Below are 15,127 nucleotides of genomic sequence, written 5' to 3'. Positions count from 1 at the left end.
ATACAGAGAAACAAACAGTCTTAAATACTCTTAGAGAGGCACACGGATACAAATGGACCCAGACAGGCACCTCCCCAGACAAAACCACACTAGCTAGATACACACAGACACACTAGCACCCTCATACCCAGCAGCACTCAGATACTCGCAACGCACACAGCTACAGACACGCTTAAAAACACCACGATGCGGGGTTTGCGCACACACACCGCACACACAGTCCCTTTGGGTGCTCATACACGGAGACACGCCACCCTATCCCCAGACCCACGAGGCTCCCCAGTGGCTCAGCCTCAGCCCACCCAGGCTGCCCCTCCCTCGGAGAAGGCCTTCTTCTCTCCTCCTCTCCCTTCTCCTCCTCCGCCTAAAGATGTACAAAACACTCCTCAGAATAAACCCCGGCCCTTGGCTCCTCCTTCCCCGCCCCCGGCAGCCGCTCCCCCATTCATTTTCGCCCGTCGCCGGGTAAGTCCCTCCCCCCGCGTAGCCCGGCCTCCGCTGCTCCCCGCCCGGAGACCGCCGCGCACTTGGACTTCCCTCTCCATTCGCTGGCCGCCTCGCTCCGGGTCCCCACGGCTGCGAACTGATCTGGCGCGGGGGGAGGAGGAAAGCGCAGGCGAGCGAGCGAGAGAGGGAGAGAGCGAGCGAGCCAGAGAGCAAAGCGAGAGCGAGAGAGCCGGGAGGCTGAGGGAGTAGTGACCGCCTTCCGGAGCCGGGATTCATGCCTGTCTTCGGGACCAGCGAAGGGGACTTTACGGCTGAGTATGAGCCAGGCTGCTAGGAGCCAGGTACCCCCACGCCTGCAGTCCCCGCGCCGTTCCCGGTATGCGAGCTGGACGCCGGGCTCTCCCAAGTTCCCACCGAGCCGAATAAAAAGCGCCCTCCCGCAGCTCTCCGCCAAAGACGGACATTGACTCCAGGTAAGGCGGCGCCGGGCACAGCGCCCGGCAGCCCCGCTGCCCTTGGAGACGGCCCCGGACCGCATTCGGGGCGCCCCCGCCCGCCCCGCCCCTCCCCCTCCCGGCACCCTTCGGCTCTTCCGTCGGCCAACCCCGCCGCCTCCAAGTCCTCGCAGGTTCCCGGGAGGGGGAGGGCTGTGTATTCTGGGGCGCCAAGGGTTAAATGAGGGTTTTAGTAAGTGGCGTGTGTGCCCCCCGCGCGCTCCCGACGTGTGTACCATGGTGGGAACTTGATGTGGTGCTAGTGTGTATTTGCGTGTGCAGCGTCGTTTGCGTTTGATGCGTGTGTTTGTGCTGTGTGTGTGTGTGTTCATGTGTGTGTAGGGGAGGGGGTAAAGAGGTCCTATAACCTACTTAAGGCGCGATGTGTGTGTGCATGTTTGTACGTATGTGTTTGTATGTGTGGGCTTGTGTGTCTTTTTAATTAGGTCTCTCCAGCTTACATGGAATGGGATCCTTACTATAGGATCACGTAGCCATCGGGAAACCCGCTGTGGACTTCCTCTTGGTGCTCTGGGCTTGGGGTTTGGGGAGCATTCTGGGGATAAGGATGGCACCTTATTTAGCCCAATATTGGTACCCATGAAGGAAAATTCCTCCAAACCATGGAGACCTGGTATACTTGGACTCACTGTTTAATATGAAAGAGAAATGGCCAAAGCCTGAGGCAATGACATGCTGTCACTTTAAATTCCACACTGGGCAGGCTCCAGAATTCTGATGGGAATTTGGAGTCACTGGGTAGTGGGTGAAAGAGAAAGGGAGAAGTCAGCGGTGGGTTCCTTGTGTGGGGGTTGGCGAGTCTGGGATAGAGTCTACCCTACCTCTCCGTTTGTCATCATAAGAGCATAACAGCACCTCCAGCTACTGGTGCTTTTGGGGAGGATCTGGGCAAGTTTGCATGGATCCCCCTAAAGGGAAAGGAGAAGAGTCCTCAGGGACCTGCTCATCCATGATAGTTACAGAGATCATAGAGAAAATTTCATCTGGGGGCAGCTCTGGGTAATATGGAAGGAGATGAATGGGGCACTTCCTAAGAGATTCCTCCTTCCCTACCCTATTTCAGAGAGGCTTGGGAAGCCCCAAGAGAATCTTTTCCTAAACTGTGCCTCCTCATGGCTCCATTGGAGTTAGGAGGAAAATGGGAGAGCAGAGAGAGTGTGTGTGTTGTGTGTGTGTGTGTGTGTGTGTGTTTCAGTACTGAGGGAGATCTACAATTTGGGAAGGGTTGTGGGTGGGGAATTCATGGCAGAATGTGGCGGTAATTGACTTAAACTGCTGTCGATTTGCACCTCACATCCCTTGCTTGGCTCCAAAATACTGCCAAGGGCACGGGGGCTGTTTGGAGAATGTCAGTAAGGAAGACAGTATGGGTCAAGTCCCTCTTTTCCTCTTTCCTCCACCTCCTAGGAGGCTCTCTTGGTAAGTCCCTGTGCTAACCTGGCTAGGTCCTGCTGGGCTTGGACTCTGGGGCCAACCATCGATTTGATTCCCGGCTGCCTCTTCAAGGCTTGCCCTACTCAGCAAAAAATGCTGAGTTTTACTGCTGTTAGCATGGCTTCCAGACTCGGCAGCTGTTACTTTCCCAAGGTAAAAAGGCAGCCCTTCTGCCATCAGGCACGGAGGCTGGTGGGGGACAAGGGCTGAGATGCTGGGACAGCCTCTCGTTCAACCTGGCCAGCAAGGAGCCACTGAAAAGACCTTTTGGGGAAAAGAAAGGTAGAAATATAATTGTGTTTTTAAAATTATGTGTGTGTGTGTGTGCGCGTGCGTGTGGGCGTGCATATGTGTGTGTGTCTTCTGGGGAGAGATAAAAGCAAACATGTTTGCAAGGACCTGCCCTGGCGGGTGGGTGACGATGCTACCTGCAGACACTCGCAGACACACGAGTCTCCAGCCAGAGGCTGTTACCTCAGGCTGCAGCCTTCACAGGGCCACAAGGAATCTGCTTCGAGAAACTCATGTCAGAGCAGGGCTCCCTGGTTCATTTTTTTTGGGGGGGGGGTGAAATCAGAGGAGGAGACCCTGTGTTCGGAACTGCTCTCGTTTTATCTCTTTTCCAATTCGTAGACAATTGAAGCTGGAGGAATACTGAAGAACAGACAGGCAGGACTCTGTGGCCCAGAGAGGGGAGAATTCCATAACATTCTCTAGCAAGTTCATGGTATGCCCAGGCTAGATCCTATGCTGCCTGACACCTGGATCAATGTCCTTTCTAATCCACCACACTGCCCAGGGACTGTGTGTTGCTCCCTATTCCCATCCGGCCACTTTGCTCCCACCTAAAACAATCACTGTCATCCCTCAGCAGACTTCTCATTTCAGAGCTGCTCCATCTGGAAACATGACCCCAGAGAGAAAGGGTCCAATGCTTTAATCGCTGTCCCCACTAGACAGACAGACAGACAGATACACTCACACACACACACACACACACACACAGAGAATTACACACAGGCAAGGACCCAGTACTGATTATGACCGGGAGACGGAGTCCAGCAGAGCATCTGGACTATACCTGAGTTCTTTATTAAGGAATACTTTGCCTTCCAGAGAGCCAAGTGTACACCCATTTACTGATGCAAATACTTGAGGCAGATTAATTTCTTCGTATTCATGAGACTCTTGCCCTATACAGTGATACATACTGCAGTCACCGGAACTTGCGCAAGCACACATGTGTACATGCACTCACACACATGTGTGAGTTCCCTGCTTGCCATATTCCCCAAAAGGGAATTTCAACCTCCGCACCAAATTGTGTTCCCCTATATAAAAGGTATCACCCACACGAAGACCGGGACTCATCATCCCAGGGAAGGGGAGATAGAAAGCTCTGTGAGGGACAGGTTCTTGAGAAGTCAGAACCAAGCCCATCGTAAAAGTGTTCCCAGACTCCTCGATGTTTGGGGTGCCGGCGAGCACTGAGAAAAAAACATGGGGGTTTCAGGCCCATCTGCAATAGAGCCTTCCACGCAGGCATTTCCGAGGCTGGATGGCGCTTTAGCTCCCAGAAGGGGGAGCTGTGACTCCATTTCAACCAAGGAGAACCAGCTCTGAGATTCCAAATCAGCTGTTGGGCCCCCGTTGAGTTTCCATGGCCCAGCTCAAGCTGCAATGAATATATTTGAAATGGTACAGGTGGGGACTTTAAAAAACCCTCTCCCCTGACCAGTTCCAATAAAATGTCTTAGTGCTTGCAAGAGTTTATGCTATTGACTACAATGTCTTCCGTTTCTCTGGAAGATCTTTGCCCAAAGGGCCTTCAGTTGTGTGAGGAGACATTTTCTGACTGACATCTTCTAGCTTGTTCCCTCCCAATTCCTTAGATGAATCACCAGTACCATCACCTGGACAGGCCTCTAAGGTTAGACGTAACCTGCCCTTCTCTCCCCTTGTTCCCTTTGCTAAAATTCAAAGATAACGAATTGGCCACTGAACTTCTGGTAATCATATTAAAGACAAAATGGGGGTCATGTGAAGAGGACAAATTTTCAAATGTCATTCTCCAAATAACCCCCCTTGTTGTTTTCTATTCTAACCCTTTCTCCTTCCTCTGTCTCTCAGCTTCAGCCTCTACTTTTAAAAATCTTACTGGCCTTTTAACATTCAGCTCAAATGACCCTTCCAAGAAGTCTTCCCAAAATCTTATTTTGGAATAAATCTCTTTCTCCCCTGTTCTCTCATATAATTTTGTCTGAGACACTATTTTAGCTTGTGTCTCTATTTCCCCTATTTTGTAGCCCCGCGGAAATATGTCTAGTTTGCCTTCTTCAGTATGGTCTTGGTAAGAGCATTTTTTTATCCCCAAGGACTGACACATAGTAGTTGCTCTGGGAGTGTTTGCTGCTACATCTTGAGTCCGGTCTCAATAATAGCTGCATCTTTCTCTCTCTTACTCTTCCTCCTTCCGATGATTGTTTCATGTTCATGCAAAGCAATCCAATCATGGCTTCAAAATCATGCCGCCCATAATACTGTCAATATAGGAATGTTAATGATGATACAGACAGGTGAAATTAGGTCCTACTTGGAAGTGACCTTTGCCCTACTGTGTTCCAGGGTCTTTAGTTCTCTTCTCATTTAATCTTCCTTTCCACCCAGTGAGGCAGATACAGTCCTTTCATAGAAGAAGAAAGTGAAACTCATGCCTGCTAGGGCCCTTGCCCAAGGTCACGTGACCAGCACAGCTAGAATTAGAACCTAGATCCCCCTTGCTTCAACATCTCTGCTCTTTCTGGTGGACCACTGTGTTAATGGTAACCATTGTGGGTGGCCAACAGGATTGGGTTGTTCAGTGGATTTTAGTATAGCTCGGGGCACCATATTAACTCTTTGAAATCGATGTCATGAAGGAGTCATGGAGCCATTTGATCAAAGAGTCTCAGTGTTTTAAGGTTTCTCATTAACTAGACCTTTCTCCTTATTCAAGGATTCAAGAATTTTTTGTGATACCCATAACGCATATCCACTCAATCTCATTTTTAGTACTTTTATCAACGGTGAAATTGTTACCACACAAACTAGCCTATGCTGTATAGGGAGAGCTTTGTTGGAATGTTTTCTCACTGTGACCCAAAATCTGCCTTATGTCCGTAAGTCTCTGAAATCATACAACACAAATATAATTCTCTTCTAATTATCAGTTCTTCCCATATTGTGGAAACATAATCATGTGATCACAAATACTCTACTTCGGGAGGCCCTCTTGCCACAGCTCTGTGTCCTGTAACATTCGTTTGGGCCCCTTGCCAAGCTGGATCTTGTTCTCTTGGCATTCTTTAGCTGATCACACTTAGAGAGTTTAGAAGCCACAGAAGGGCGAGGGTGACCTATAGTTGAGTAAGGATTGAAAGGAGCACTGATTCATCCATTTATTCAACAAATATTTATGAAGTGACAACTATTTTTCAAGCATTGCTCTAGACCAGAGCTATCAAGTAGAACTTTCTGTAGTAATGGGTATGTTCTCTGTGCTGTGCAATATGGTAGCCACCAAACGCATGTGACTCTGAGCACTTGAAATGTGGCTAGTGTTACTGATGAACTGAGTTTGTTTTTATTGTTTTCTAAGATTTTATTTATTTATTTAGAGAGAAAGAGAGAGCATGAGCAGGGGGAGGAACAGAGGGAGAGGGAGAAGCAGACTCCCCGCTGAGCATCGATCCCAGGACCCCCGGATCACGACCCGAGCCGAAGGCAGACGCTCAGCGACTGAGCCACCCGGGTGCCCCATGAACTGAGTTTTTAATTGAATCCAATTTTAATTTTAATTTCAATTTCAGTAGCTATCTTTGATGCGTGGCTACCATATAGAGTAGCGCAGATCTGGACATCAGAGATGTGCTATGAACATGGTCCTCTTTTCGTGGAGCCCAGAGTCTCATGGGGAGAGATAGGTATAAATGGGTAAGCAAATGGATAAGCAAAATAACTTCATGTCATAGTAAATGCCCTGCAAATAATTAGGAATGTGGACGATGTAACTTTAGATAGGTTAGCCAGGAGAGACTTCTCTGAGGGCGTGGCACTGGACCGGTTTAGGTAAGGAGAAGCCAGCCATGTGGCAGACAATAAAGATGAAGTCACTAAACATGTGCAAGCTTAGGAGAGCCGAGTGATCCTGTGGCTGGAGCTCTCAAATGAGAAAGAGAATGTCGTGAGATGGAAATAAGAAAGGTAGGTGGGGCCAGATCAAAAGGCCTTGTAAAAGATGCAGGAATAAAAAGTCTAGAATTCCACAGCCATCCATCCTCCCCCCCCCCCCACCAAAATGTCCCTGCTTGGGGAGTGGAGAGCCTGAGGACTGAGCTGAGAAGACTGTGGAGAGCTGAGAAGAGACAGGAGCTCAGCATCAAGTGCCCTTGACAGGTTTCCATCGTGTCCATTTTTTAAAAAAGATTTATTTATTTGACAGGGAGAGAGAGTGCATTCGTGCATGAGGGGGGTTGGGGGGCGGGGGCAGAGCGAGAGAGAGAATCTCAGGCAGACTCCTCGATGAGCACAGAGCCTGATCCGGGCTCTATCTCAGGACCCTGAGATCCTGACCTGAGCCGAAACCAGGAGTCAGACGCTTAACCTTCTGAGCCACCCAAGCGCCTCTCATCTTGTGCATTTTTAATCTGTCATTTCAGTGTGTTCGTTTCATCTTAATTTCTAGTCCTGCTCTGAGTGCTGCACACTCTGGACGCACGCAGCTCTAAAGGGAGGGGAAGAACTGGAGAGGGGGAAATGGATAGAAAAGGAGAAAGCGAATGAATACTTGGAGAGAAGGTAGTTGAAATGAAGTCTGGTAAAACAAAAGCTGGCATCGTTTTGGATCAGCAGATATTTATTGGGTATCTTGTCTGGGAAAGGCCTTGAACAAAAGACTTGGTGGAGACCGTGATGAATCCTGCCAGATGCTGGCAATCTAACAGAGGAGGTCTGCAAATCCATAATGATCATTCATGGTAGATGGACAACTGCCATTTCAGAAGTCTACGAGAGTTTGGGGAAGGTAAAGATGAGAGGAAGACACGGGGGGTGATAGGGGTGAGGAGGAGGAAGATGGCGGTGACTATAAGGTCTGGAGATCAGAGAACATATCTTTTCATTTTCTATCTCCATTCATTTTAAATGTCACGTAGTGGGGCGCCTGGGTGGCTCAGTCGTTAAGCGTCTGCCTTCGGCTCAGGTCATGATCCCAGGGTCCTGGGATCGAGCACCGCATCGGGCTCCCCGCTCTGCGGGAAGCCTGCTTCTCCCTCTCCCACTCCCCCTGCTTGTGTTTCTGCTCTCACTCTCTCTCTGTCAAACAAATAAATAAAATCTTAAAAAAAAAATGTCATGTAGTAAGAACACAGGGGCTCAGGGCACCCGATTCTAGTCCCGGCTCCTGTCCCTGTATTTCTGGACCACCTTAAGAACCTATCTGCCCCTCTCTGGGCTTGGCTTCTGCAAATTGAGATAGTGACCTGCCTCACTGAAGGGATTTGCCCCAGCTCAATGAAATATTGCATGACAAAGTTCTTGCAAGGGCATGGAGAGACAGCACATGATGGTCATGCTTCATCATAATGTTTAGATATCTTCTCAAAAATGAGCAAATCGAACAGAAGTCACACCTCAGGGCACAGACTGTGACTCCAGACACAGGGACGGAGTAGGAGAGATGTGCTACTATTGTAACTCTTCACATCAGAGCGATTAAATAGTAGCATGAAACCCACTGTCCTCCTAAAAAGGCTGCCTGGAAATCCATAGACAGTCCTTTAAGTGGTAGCATGAAACCCACTGTCCTCCTGGAACGCAGTAGCCTAAAAAGGCTGCCTGGAAATCCATAGACAGTCCTTGCTACTGAGGGGGCCAAGAAGGCAATTAAGAAGATAATGAGGCTGAGGAAAAGTGAAATTAATTTCTTTTTTTCAATTGAGGGTGAGGGGGAACCTTTGTATCTCAAAAGAACTGTGTTTTGGAGATTGCAGGTGGCCTTAAGGAGAATAGACTGGACAAGACTGGGTGTGAGAAAGTTCGGAGGGGTGAATTACTGGGCCTGTCTGCTACCCAGTGGAGGCCACATATGGGAATAGCAACCTGGTGCGGACACCACATAGATCATTTGGAACAAATCCTGTTCCCAGTGTGCGGAGATTTTCTCACAGGGTGTGGAGCCGTGTACAACGATGTCGGGGCCGCTTTAGGAGAAGCTAAGAGACTGTATCTCCCCCCCCCCGCCCCCCGGGTGAGGAGGTAGATTCATAAGGCAATTAACAAAAGCGAGATGCAGTCGTTTTTGTGTAAATTGCAAAGGTTGGAACAGCGGGGCTCCAAGTAAATGACCCATCTGAACAGCTAGAACCCTTTGTAAGGGTTAACCCAATACTGGCCCGGAGGGGTTTCTGAGATATAATTCATCCAGCCTTTCAAAGCTCCTGCAAATGAGCCAGTGGGAACCTCAGTGAGAAATAATGGATCCTGGGGGTAACGTGGAACGGCCGAGTTTGCAGATTCCTAGCTGATTCAGATGGAGGAAGGGCAGACATCTAGGACATACGATTGCTTCCAAGTGGTCAGCTCACACGTCTGCATTCTAAGAATTAGCAACCCACAAAAGTAGATGAAGTTCTGGGGGGCTGTGGAATTTCTAGAGACTCCAGAAGCCCCAAGATTAACCTGGAAGAGCATTCTGAGAACTGTGACAGGGACATCTGCCTTAAGTAAGTACGTTTCAGTCTGCGTGGCTGTGGAGAAGCTACATTTCTCATGGAATTTGATGGGCTCTGAGTTTATAGGCACATGATGGGTGGAAGACCTACAAGAGTCTTGGCTGGTGCTATAAAAAACATCTGCACAAAGCAGAAGGGCCATTAAAAAAAGAAAATTAGCACTTTGGTATGTTTAGGAATGGAGGGGAAAACTCAAAAAATCGATTACCTGGCAAGGGGTGGTAATATGGTTTTTCTGCTGAGACAAATTTTGGAGGCCAGACTGTCGGAGCCAAAGTGGTCCTCCTCAAATGCCATTACCGGAGATGGCCAAGGCAAAGGAGGGCTGAGCGGGGTCATAAAGAATTTTATTCTAAATGCTCATCAACAGGACAGCATCATTCAAAGTCCAGTGAAGCCTGACAAACGATTCCTGAAAATACTACTAGATCAGCCTCAGCTTTACCTGAGCTCTCCTTTTCCTCCTGATGGTGGAGAATATGCATTTAGGCAGAACACAGGATGGGATTTGAGGGGATTCTGGAAAGATCTTCACCCACAATATTTAGAGATGGCTGAAATGTCACAGTGACAAAGCCATTCTTGGAGTGGTAAAGTGTACGTGCTGAAGTCGTCCTATATCCTCTGTGCTATAACGGGGACTTGTTATAGATACCTTGTTGAATATTCTGAACGAGCTCACGCATGGGCGGCATCACCTTTGTTCTAGAGTTGAAGAAACCGGGGCACACACAGCACAGTGATGTCACTTGTCCCAGGCCACCCACCGAGGCAGTGATGCATGGAGGATTTGGACTATTTCGGTCCGACTTGAAAGTGTAGTGGTTGAAAGCTTTAATGCTGGAGTGTGAATGCCGCAGCTCTGCCCCCCTTCTAGCTCTGTGACCTTGGCCAGACTACCTAATGTTCCTGCGCCAGTTTCCTCATCTACAAAATGAAGAGGACCGTACTGACTCCTCATAGAGATGTTGTGGGTTTTAATGAGTTGATATGGTAAGTGCTTTGAACAATGGCTGGCGGACCATCAACGTTTCGTAAATGTTAACTATTATTACTTGTTGTTTTTACCGTACCCTGTCCCTTTAGATTAAACGTTGCTCATGCAGGTAGGTGTGTTCTCCGACTGGAAGTGCTCTGGAGGAGAGATTATCACCAGGTTCAAGGCACTACCTTGCAAATGAGGTTGCTCAATCATTCTTACCACCCCCCCACCCCCGCCCAAGGTGGCAATGTGAGACCAGCAGTTAGGGGAGAGATTGAGAGCATAGGAAAAGGTGTGGAAGGATATAAAATCAAAATGACTGAGGCAGATTTTTTTATTCTCTATCTTATTATGGGTCAGAAACCAGTTGTAGATATAGGATCATCAGCCATCAGAGCTGAAAATCAACTTCAATATAGTCCAGATCAATTTTCTCTCACTTTGTTACCTATAAATTTTTTCCTCTTCAACATCAAACTGCATCTGAGTTGGTTCTAGTACCCTCTCCACTGCAGCCCATATCCTTGCACCTCTGGGTTTGGTTTTCTAAGCTGTGAGACTGGGGGTTCCGCAGGTGCATATGGGAGAACATGACTGACAGCCTGCTTCATGCTCTTGTGTGAACCATGTTCATCATCTTCCTCCTCTTGGTTCCCCTCTTCCTCATCTGCATCATTTATTTTACCAAGTGCTTGCATGTCTTAACATGTTTTACCTCATTGAACCTCCACAGTCTCACTCTAACAGTGTAACTATTCTCCCCATTTTCCAGATGAGGACCTTGGGGCTCCGAGGTGAAAGGATTTGCCCCAAGATATGTAATAAATGATAGCATTGGGTCTCAAACCTGTATCAGCAGACACTGAGTGTTAACATCCTTTCACTGAACTGCCCTCCCTCCATCTGCCCACCTAAGGCGTGGTCCGGCCCTTGGCGGCTTGGTCCGGCCCTTGGCGGCTTGGTCCAGCCCTTGGCAGCTTGGTCCGGCCCTTGGCGGCTTGGTGGCCTCCCCAAATCAAGGTTGATTATCTCTGCTTTATCTCCATTGTCTTAGGCCGGGTCCATTGTTGCAAATCTTCAACCGTTCTGTCACGCAGGCCCTGCCCTCAATCCTGGTCTTGTAGGCTCCTAAAGGAGAGAGGCATCTATCTTGCATGTTCCAGGAGATGTTATAAATGGTGCCACTGGAGGGAGGCTTCTTAAATCTCCTTAATAACCTGCATTTTGCTTTCTCTCCTTTATCTGTCAGCACCGTGAATATCTTCTACCCTTCCAGGGCTTTCTGGCTGCCAACTTCATAGCCTCTTAAAATAGTAATTTAACTTCACAATGCCTCAGCAGGAAACCTTAGCTGAGTGTGTTTATTTGTACCCTTAAGTTGTGGAAGTTCAAATGCTGCTCAGACCAGGACCAGTCGTCGTAGAAAAGCTACTTTCTAGCTCTGGGCCAGAGCCAAGAACCAAGATGTTACTTTTCTTAGGAATAGAATCGCTAAAGCCACCTCTGGAAACTAGCGCTTTTAAAAAAGCGTCTCAGGAAATGGCAGGATGGGGGTGTCTTGAATTGTTACAGCCAGATGCTGCAAGAGAAATGATGTATATATCTGATCTCTCTCTCTTGCCACATACACACAGGCACAAGCACACATATATAAAGAAAGGAATATTAGTATTAAGGAGAAAAACAACACATACAGAGGGATATGTCCAAGGCGAGAGTTTTCCTTCCTTGTTAATGAACATGAGCCCAGATACAGTCATAAGATCATCTACTATCAGAATGTGATCTGGGGGTAGAACTTTCAGCTAAAAATGGAATGGGAAACACCCATGGCCAACAAACCTATTAAAAAAGCTAAAATATTCAGGTTCTCTAATAATCAAAGAATGAAAATAGCAATGTGATACCATATAGCATCATCAAAATGGCTTTTTTTTTTTTTTTTCTCTGATGGCAGCCTCCGGTCTTGGCAAGAGGCAGGGAACAAGACACTGTCCTGTGGCCTTGGTGGAAATCTATAGGGATATATCCTTTCTGAAATGTGGCTTTCATTCTTTCATTTCAACAAACAAACAAACATCATTCACTGAGCACTTATTCTGTGCCAAACACTGTTCTAGGGGCTAGTAATACAGCAGTGAACAGAGCTGACTTGCCCCTGACTTCTTGGAGCTCACGTTCTCTTGAGGGAGAAGTTTATAAATAGGTAAACAAGTGAACATACAATGTGTCAGAAGGAGATGGGTCGCTCGGCGGGAGAGGGTGTGCTGTTCTGTATAGTGAGCCAGGGAAGCCTGAGATGTTGACATTGAGCAGAGATCTGTAGGAAGGGAGGGGGACAGCCAGGTGGACATCTGGGGGAAGAACATTCTAGCAAGAATAGAGCAGAAGAAGACAGTTGCTGAGGTGGGACTTACCTGGTGAGCTGGAAGAACAGTAAGGAGGTCAGCTGCGCTGAGGTGATCAAGGGATGGGGCCGCGGGGAGGAGGAGATGCTCCAAAGAGGGAGCAGGGGGCAAATCTCGATTTCTATCCCTATTGCTACCGTCATCTCTAGCTCTGTCCCTCTTTTTAAAAACAACGGGCAAATCCTTCCATTTTTAAGAAATTCCCCATGCTGAGAAGTAAATTAACTATATGTGCACAGGTATGTGAAGAAGGAACTTTATTGAGTGTTTAGGATAAAAGAAAAAAGAAAAGAAACAAGAGAACAAAGTGTGTAATGGGATCTCTACAGTCACTAAGGATGTGGTAGAGGAGCCCAGTTTTCACTTAGAAGGTGGAACGAAGACCAGGACCGTGATCTGTAAACTGGGGCTACCAAAATACCGCCTTGCTAGCTTTGCTCTGCGAGTAGAGCATCCCTGTGTGTAAAGTACTTAGCGACAGCCCCAAGGGCTCAATATATGGCGCTCAGGGTGATATTTATCGACGTGAGCATATCTTGGGTGAGCCATTAAGTTAAAATATATATAAGGTAAGATATGTATAGCATGCTCTTTTATAAGATGCACCCTGATATTTGAGTGGTTATCTTTGGGTGAGAGATTATGAGTGAATTTCAGTCTTTTATATTTTACCTGTATTGCCTAATATTTCTTTAATGAATGTGCATTTCGTGGGTAATGAACATTTTAAGGAGTAGGATGTGGGGGATCAGTGAGCAGTTCTTGGAGGGACGAGCAACAGAGGCACAAGCTTTAATGCAGAGTTTGCTGAACTTCCAAGTCACTTGTCCCAAATCACATTTAAATGGACTCATTTTTGGTTTTTTTCCTTCTTTTACTTGGCCTTGGCCTGAGCAGTGCTACTCATAAAAACCAAAGATTGGGTAAGTGATTTCTCCTTTCTAATACACGTTACGGTAGCTTTCGGACCCTTAAAAAAAAAAGCTGCATCACCTTTGTAGCACCTAGAAGCATTTCACATGCTGGTTGTACCTTGGGCGCCACGATTTGGAAAGCATGGATTCAGTGGCGGACCACCTTGGAATCAGAAGACTTTCCTTCTGACTCTATCTTCATTTTTAATTTTGGGTAAAGAGGGCCACCGCGGGGGTAGGAGGCGTTGAGCAGACAAGACTTGTCACCTCGCCGTCCACACCAGAGTAGCCACTTTCTCTGCTCTGCTTTATTACTTTTTTTGTTGAGTAAGAGCTGAATGTTAAGAGTTGAATGAGGAGTTCCAAGGCTCTAAAAAATGACTTGACGTTATGGGCTGAAACGTTAAATGGACTCTAAAGTGGACTTAAATGTGACAGATTTTGTCTTAGATTGAGTCATTGTATGAAGCTCTTCAGGAGACCGTATATGACTGTGACACATCCCCAAGGGCTTAGAAGGAACAGAAGGCATATGTAAGATTCTCCCTTAGCCACCTTTGTAATCACAATGTATGACCTATGTAATTGCCATCAACAGATTAAATGAATTAAAGAAAGTATGAGCTATATTCAAGGCAGCCTCTTACAGAAATATTTCCATAGGAAACCTTAGGAGTGAAAGCGTGCTAATTCACATTGCCCAGGAAAGGCTTGGGATAGGGGGTGTCATGGGAGATAGGGATCTGTACTTGTGAAAGCGGAAAAGGGGACATTCCAGGTAGAGCAAATGGTAGGCACGAAGACATGACACCAAGCTTATGTCTCTTTTTCATCACAGAACCATAGAATGTTAGAACTGAGCCAGAAGAGACCTTAGGATCCACTGTGTTCAACCTACCTTTTTCAGAGAAGCTAAGACTCTGACAGGGGGACTGTCATGGCAAAGGCCACAATCTTTATTAGTAGGGATGCTAATCTGGAACCCCAGATTCCTGACTCCCAGACAGTAATCATTCCATTAGCAGAACATTTTCATGGCCTACCCCGCGGTGCGCTAGTTCTTCAGAAACTCCAAGGAAAGCTTGTAGTGTGGTCATATACATTTGGGAGATGCTTCGTGATCTACCTTGTTCTTGGAAATCGGATTATATATAAACAAATTCAAGTTTCTACAAAGTTCTTTGAGAGAGGGAGATTTTCAAGCTAATTCAAGCTTTCTCAAAGTTATTTGACCACAACATTTCAACTTTCTATATTTTTCACTTAATTCTTATTAATAATTCTTTATAGCTTACTTTAGGAGACTCTAGACAAATATATCTTCCATTGAAAAATCAGAGTATTATGCATATGGAAAAATGTTTTATAAGCAATTCTGATGGTCTGTATTATTTCAGGGATGATGATCATATTAAAAAAATTATTATAAAGAACAATAAGAAGGGTAGTTTCCTATTTCACCTTCCTCCCTCACTCCTTCCTTCTGTCTCTTCCCCCATCCCTCCCTCCATCCCTCCCTCTCTTTCCCTTCCTTCCTTCCTTCCTTCTGCCTTTATCATCTTACTTTCTTGCTTTATTTTTCTCTCCCTCCTTTTCTCCCCCTTTATCTCTCTTTCAGTTTATTCTTGCTTTCTTCCCGTTCTTTTTCCCCAAAAAC

At 46.9% G+C, this 15,127-nt stretch overlaps 1 protein-coding gene across 1 annotated transcript in view; it reads left to right on the top strand.

The window, feature by feature from the left end:
• The first annotated feature begins 478 nt into the window (after positions 1-478).
• Positions 479-15,127, top strand: part of BRINP1 (BMP/retinoic acid inducible neural specific 1) — a 168,198-nt gene continuing 153,549 nt past the window's right edge. The window contains exon 1 of the mRNA XM_081803483.1: positions 479-920. The gene's annotated coding sequence lies outside the window, so the exon portion shown is untranslated. The remainder of the gene's footprint in view (positions 921-15,127) is intronic.

The sequence above is a fragment of the Leptonychotes weddellii genome, chromosome 14 (genome assembly GCF_054177405.1).
Source record: "Leptonychotes weddellii isolate Sample4059 chromosome 14, ASM5417740v2, whole genome shotgun sequence".
NCBI lineage: Eukaryota > Metazoa > Chordata > Mammalia > Carnivora > Phocidae > Leptonychotes > Leptonychotes weddellii.
This window is presented reverse-complemented; position numbering and strand designations above follow the sequence as displayed.